We start from the raw sequence: 7,306 nt of genomic DNA, 5'->3' as shown, positions 1-7,306 counted from the left end.
CCATGCCAATGCTTAGTCACCCAAACCATGAGATTTTTTTCCTAACATCTCATTTAAATCTTCCTGGAATTTAAACTCACTGCCTTCTGTGCTAACCTCAGTTAGCACAAAGAACAGGTTGTTTTATTATGCTGGAGCCTTTCTGCTGGAGACTTGGCATACAGCAGATGTTGCATGAGGGCTGATGAGTGCAAATCACTGCTCTTGCAGCTCCTGTCCCAGCAGCAGCAGGGTTGAATGGGGGGCTGCAGCATCTCAGGGGGTGTAAAGATCCAGTTCAGCCCTAAGGGCAAACAGTTCTTTGCATATTCATCTCTGCTATCTAAGCCAAGACAAGGGCTCTCTCATTTACCTCTCCTTACTTGTTAGCAAAAATAACTAACTCTTGCCTATAGCTAGAGCTTGGACACATTCACTTGCATATTGTGAAGATATTAATATTTTATTTCTTCTTCACAATTTTTCTGTTTGACCTATTTAAATAATATAATTATTAAAAACTCCATACAAACAGGACTGGTATGTTATTCAACCTTGCGAAAATATTAAAATGAGATAAAAAGTCCCAAACCAAGATTTTAAAGTTTAGGATATTGTCCCAACAGTAAAGAAATTACTGAGAGGTTTTGGGAGGAAGGAAGTTTTGGAAGTTCCCTGCTTGCTTTCTTTTCTAGCTTATAGTCCTGATACTGAAATAGTTGCTGATCTTTAACTGTGATATTACAGAGTGAAAATGAGGACATTCTGATAGGAAAACGGAGCTATGTGTGTCATCATGTACAAATCATTAAGGCTGGTGCCCTCAGATAATTGACTAGCCAGGAAATTTTCAGAGAGTTAAAACAAAGAAAAACCCAACTATGTAATTCCACTGCTTCTCTGTGAAGTGTAAGTTACTACAGTTTTTAAATTAATGTTCAATTGACTGAGCAATCCCAAACTGGTAATTTGGTTGTGCCCTCAGCAGTAACTGTGGCAGGCTGAATGCAGCCCCAGTGCTTTCACTGCGTGTCAAACAGCAGGAGAGGAGCAGGAGAATATGAACAGCAGGCTTGTTACAGCCTCCTGTGCTATGCACACATCTCCCAGTCCACACCATAGATCAGCAGACATCATGTGGCAACTAGAAGCTAAAAACTGAAGCTCCTCTGGTGATTTCAAGGCTGTTTCCATAAAGCCATGGGAAGATAGCACATAAATACACAACGCAGAACAACTAAAAGCCATGTTATGGAAACCTTTAGGGTGAATTGAATAGTTGTATGGGACAGGATAGACATCTGGAGTATTTTGAAGAACTGTGACAGCAATGACAGTCTCCTCTCAGCAAATCATCAGCAAGGAACAGAAGGAGCACGTCTGAGAAATGAAACAAAAGTAAAAGCACTAAACCCTTTCATCAGTGAAACGGCTTTCTCAAGGCTTGTACCTGCTGTTTCACTTTAATAGCCTCACAGATCCAGCTTGGCAATAAAAGACATAAATGTAACATCCTCAAACAGCCTTCCCACAGCTCATGGAAGGTGCCTGTGCCTTTTTCCCTGGCCACTTTGGCAGGTTCCAGACAATGCTGGGGAAGGCTGCCCTGTGCAGGCCGCCCTCTTTACCCCCTTCTCCTGCCTGCTACAAGGTGTTTAGAGGCAAACCCAAAATGAAAAGAGATTATTCCACATCAAATTCACATGAAAAATGCTTATCTGGAACACAGGTTTTTATTACCCTGATGCTCGTGTACCTGGTCACTTCACATGAACAATGGTGGAAGTCACTTGAATGGTATCCAAGGAGACAACTTCACTGAACTAAACTAATTAATCCTCTCTTGCTGTTTACAACTCTTTTTAAGCAGGCAGTGACTGATCCCGCAGAGCCGGTTATGGCTCCTCCTTAAGGACTGCTTTATACAGATATGTAATACATTTATCAGAGCTGGCTTTGCGTCTTAAAGTAATGTTATTAAGCTTCTCCATTTCATTCCTAGCATATTATTTTCCACTTTTAACTACCAGCCTCTAGTTCACATTAGTTCCCCATGGATTTAATTTCCCTTTAGTTTCAGTAACATGGCTATCACCCATATATGATTCCATTTCTGGTGTGTTATTCCAGTTTTGCCACCAGGTGTCATCAGAAGGCTCACCAGCACCGTGGCTCGCTCTTCCCGAGCGATTTGGGAACTCGGGGGTGTGCGTGGGGAAGTGCATGGGCGGTGTCATTAGTTGACAATAAACTGACACAGTAGTAAGGGGGCCACACTTCTCATTTCCTCATGGCTTTCTTTGTTTATCTAGACTTTGCATTACAGCAACAGAATGCAAACCACACACTCCAGATGTTTGCACCGTGGTGGGTGATACCAGTCTACCTTTGGTTTCGCTAGGAGTTATTCCAAAGTCTGCCTGGATTTACAGTCCTCAGTAGCAAGCCTGGAAGAAGTCATTCTTCTTGTGTCTGGCCTTAAAGGCTTTTCAACCAGCCATCGGAACTCCCAGGAGATCTACAGGATAAAAAACAAATTGGAAAGGCATCAGATAGGACACACTCATTCATTCCAGGGTTTCTATAAGTGCTTACTTCCTTCCTCTCTTCCTGGTAGATTGTGAAGTAATTTTTTTCCCAAGCAAATGTAGCTCTTCATCTTTGTTCTCTATCTCTCCCTCTTCAAATTTTCAAAATATTCAATGCTGTTTCTGCCTGTCACAGTCGACCTGCCCATTTCTGTAGCCATCACTCGGCCAGTTCTCCATTTCTATATTAATTTACTGCATAGGGTATTTTCTTATTTTCATCTGAACTAGAAGCTTGGATGAATTAGTGTTCTCCAGGGCTGTTAATTAGACACCTGATACAAAGGAATAAGCTTGCCCTCACTTCTCCCAGGCAGCCAGGCACTGTGGGATCTTGCTATCCCCCTTGCTATCTGCATGGGGGCAAAGCAAGCCCAACCAGCAGGGTGCCAAGGTGGCACAGCCACTGCTTTCTTAGCTATCATCTCCTGGCAATTTACAGAAAGAACATTGCAGGAAGGAAAGACCAGCACCACTAAAGTCTTTAGTATCTTTCAGACAAGCAAATCAGCTCTAATGCACAAATAAATTACATATTTCCAAATTTTTGTTATTTTGTTTCAGGTCATACAACATTTTAATTGATTTTTCATTCCTGATAGGTCTAGGTTTTGGATTTTTCCCGTTTGAGGTGCTTTAGCTGGACTGGATGCTGTCCAAAACCTTTTAACTCAGTTGGCTTCTGGCTGGGCCAGCACATGATCCTGCTTCCCTCTGGGATTTGAGGGGAGCAACCCTATGTCTTCATTTGCAATTATTCTTAGGCATGGAGAATAGCAATGTCTTCTTCAGTCAATCTCTAAGAGGATAGAAAGAAAACTGATTAAACAAGGCAAAAAAGTCTCGAGCTACAGACTCTGTACTTCCCATACCCTTGATGCCCAGTATTGGAAGCACACCAGGCAGGAAGGGGTCCCACGTCAGTACTGAAAAGTCTGGGAAAGTTTGGCCTGTGCCTTTGTCTTGCATGAGATTGCTGCTTACATAAAATGCAGTCTTCAGAGAATTCCATAAACTGAATTTACTGCTAAGTATAACCCCTAGATTTCACACAGGATGGGTTATTATTAATATCCCATCTATTTGACCTAGTTTTGTCGACTGTAAAGTGCCACATTTAAATTTAACTTCTGAAGGGAAAATAATTGAATTGAAAAATCAATCACTAGGCAATTTCACATTCAGTTCATTTAAGGTCAAGTTATTGCTGTCTCAGAGAATAAAAGTTTCTTAATGGATCGAGTTCAGGAGTGATGTGAAATCAGGCATAATTACATACTGGCTAACGAGCCTAAACTGGCACACAGCATATTGAGAGGCATATATCCATTTACACCCTCTTTGACTCACTTATTAGTTGGACAAGAAGACAAGGGGCAGGAATTGCCACCAGGGGCTTTGGATGGTTCAAAAGGCCACAGCTGAGGCAGACAAGTACCGACTTGCTTCCTGCATGAGCAGGCCAGGACCTGGCAGGGGGATCACAGGTGGCTTCCCAAGGGTATTTCTGCTGATATGCAGGAACTACTGTGCCAGACATGATCTGCTGTGGGTGACTGTCCCTTGCAATCCATATGGTACCATTTCCACCATTCTGCACCTTTCTAGGGCTCTAGGGAAGTCCTAGTCCCAGTCCAAGGTAAAATCCAATGTGTTCAACTTGCTTTAGACTTTAGTCTTCTTCCATTGTCAGCTCTAAGGTATGTTTGGAATTTCTGTAGAAAATCAGTCATAATCCAGTTTGAGAAGTTCTTGGATCTTACACCTAATTGGTTCTCCAGCTCAAGGTGCTTGGGTTTCCACCTATTTTTTCAAACTGCAATAATTTCATTCAGCAGAACATTGTCAACAGATTTTGTAGTACTATGAAGCATAAATATTTTCTAACTGCATCATGGTATATTCATCTACACTGTTCACAGATCTTAGATCAGTGTAACTTGGTTCTAGATTAAGTAAATAATTCCAGATTTAAGGCTTTGCATTTTGCTTTTGGGTTTTTTCTTTTCAATTTAGCTTTTGGGCTGTAATTAAGTAAAAAAGTATTTGCCTACAAAAAAAGAATCACTAGTATTTTTGTTACATCATGATAAATATCAGTCCAGGTTAAGTTTTTAATATGTCTTTTCACAAGTAAGATTTTATCATATACTGTATTTTTAAATATCTTGTTAGGTTCTGTGGAAAACAATTTTATTGACTTACAACAATAAGCTCTGAAGTAATTAATTGCTTTAGGATAGTAATCAGCAAAGTGCTTTAGAAAAGTATCTTTTTCTTTTAATGACATATTTCTCATTAGTCTGTTTTTAGGGAAGCAATGTTCGATCTCCTAATTAATTCTTGCACATGCAGTATATTTAAAACATAGCCTTAGTAGACTCAGTTTTACAAACATGCAGAACTTCTGCAACTTAAAGCTGTAGTGCTAAAGGGGAAAAAAGCTATATGTAAGTTTAACTGCACTCATCTTAAAATAACAGCAGCTGGCCAAAGAAAATCCATCTATCTGCATTACTTCCTTTACTCTGAGATGCAGAATAAATCAAATATCCCTAGTGCAACTCAACAGAGTTACACTTTTATTCCTAGTTTTGCATTTCAAGATAGCATGGAACTTTAGAAGGAGTCACAGATTGTTAGTCTTTATCTGCACATCAAGTTAGAATTTCTAATATACAGATTCTTGATTTTCTTTTCAACAGGCATGACTATGGGAGAACACAGCTGGTGAGACAGCTGCAGTGAGGTTGCAAGGATTCTGCTCACCAGAGACCTACAGATTTTAGGGGTGCAATTCTTTCCAGTCCTCCTTTTTCCTGTTTCCTTCATTCCTGGGTTAGTGAAGGAAAGGAAATTCCTTAGCTGAAATTCCTTTATGCAGAAGTTCTATGACATTTTTGTCCACTGTATTTTTCCTTCATCAGGAGATCAAGCAAAGGCCATGTCAGAACATGGGGCTGGGCTGTGTACTTTGGTCTCAAGGCTTCTTGTCACAGCCAAGGCTGCATCTCCAGGAGAAGGCATTGGGCAGATCAATGACAGCATGGGAGGACTCTTTGAAAATACAATTAATTACAAAATCAGATTTACCTAATTAAAAACCTCAAAGAGTTCTTCTAACTTAGCCATATATTGAGAATATTAAAAATTATTTTCAGTACGTAAAAATACATCTAAAAAAGGAGACCAGAGAAGGGCACTCTGTGTGAAGTTTGCATGCAACAGTAAATCATATTTTACCTTCCTTTTGTTCATTTTTTTTTTCTTTTAATCAATCTGAAAGTTTCTTAGCAGACTGAAGATTTCTATTATAAACCTACATTCAGCTGTTCCAGGTGTGACAAGCTCTACTGAGCTTTTCTTTGGTCTGTTGTTGTCCTCCTGGTATGAAGTCTCTGTGGGAGCTGCAGAAATGCTTGGCAACAGCTCTCAATTCCTTACAATGCCTACACAGAGATTTCTTTGGAGCTTCGCGTTCACCCTGTATACTTTCAGTCAGTGCCAAGAAGAAATGCATTTCTCCTGGGAAGAAGTGGTGTTAATTTTTTGGCTTCTTTATACTCTAAAGGGACTCTAGTCAGTCTTGTTATTCCAAGGTTTAACTTTGAAAATTGAGTTTCAACACAGCAGAAACATTTTGTTTGTTTAGCTTGTTTCAGTGCTGCTAGGAATAAGAAGATCAGTCCCAGGAAATAGGGGAAAAATCCCTCTATCAGCAGTATATGCAGATCAAGCATCATGCCTTCTTAACAGTACACAGAAATAAGAAAATCAAACTGCTTTACTGTTAAATTTGATTTTTTTTTCTCTTTATAATACCTGTCCATACTTCATAGAGATCAGCTAATGTATGGCTCCAGGTTGTGTACCACACCAAGGCAGCCCTGCCTGTGGGCTGACTGCATCAGAGTCATGAGCTGCAGGATGAGTGCCAAAGATGAGAGAAGCCAAGCATTCAAGATTTCCAAAAGCTGTGGCCAGGACACTCAGCTGTTTGAGGAGAATGGCATCACTGTTCATCTTTCCTGTTATAAGACAAAGAAAAGAACTGGGATGTGATCTCCAATTTACTTTCTCAGCTATTCCCTTTAATAACAGATAATGGACAAGAGACTGACTTCCCATCAGCACAGGGCCCTGGCAGTCTGTTTCACAGAATGCTTTGATTCGGTCCTGCTAGAACTGCCCATGCCTTCCTTTTTTCCAAAAATCACTAGCTGGTTTTAAGGTCCTGGTGTTTCTTTTCATGAGCACACAATATAAAAAACTCCCTTTGTCTCCACTGCATGTGAAAGAGACACTCACAGAATCAAAATTTTCTTATTTTAAATCAAACTAGAAAGCAAGCAGCTGATGTGTTGGAACACATCATTGTGTGAACTGCTTGTTGAAAGCATGCAGCCAAGAGTTGAGAGAAGGTGGCAACAATCACCACTATCAACCTTCCAAATACCAACCAAAAAAATCTGATGATTTTCATGTTCTCTATCTGTCATGATAATTCCTTTGACAATGTGGTGAAATATATTCCTAAAATGAAAGAGGATGATTGTAATTTTTTTGTTCCTACCTTCTTAAAAGAAACTTTATTTGCTATCTGGAGTCCATTTCTATTGACCTTACTCTCTGGAAACATCCAAGTATATTTTAGAAGAATCAGATAATTTAATATGTGGTTGAACTTGGAATAAATTTTCCACATGGCATGTTTGAAGGATGTCTGGCCATGTCAATAC

The sequence above is a fragment of the Vidua macroura genome, chromosome 7 (assembly GCF_024509145.1).
Source record: "Vidua macroura isolate BioBank_ID:100142 chromosome 7, ASM2450914v1, whole genome shotgun sequence".
Taxonomy (NCBI): Eukaryota; Metazoa; Chordata; class Aves; order Passeriformes; family Viduidae; genus Vidua; species Vidua macroura.
Note: the sequence above shows the minus strand (reverse complement) of the source record.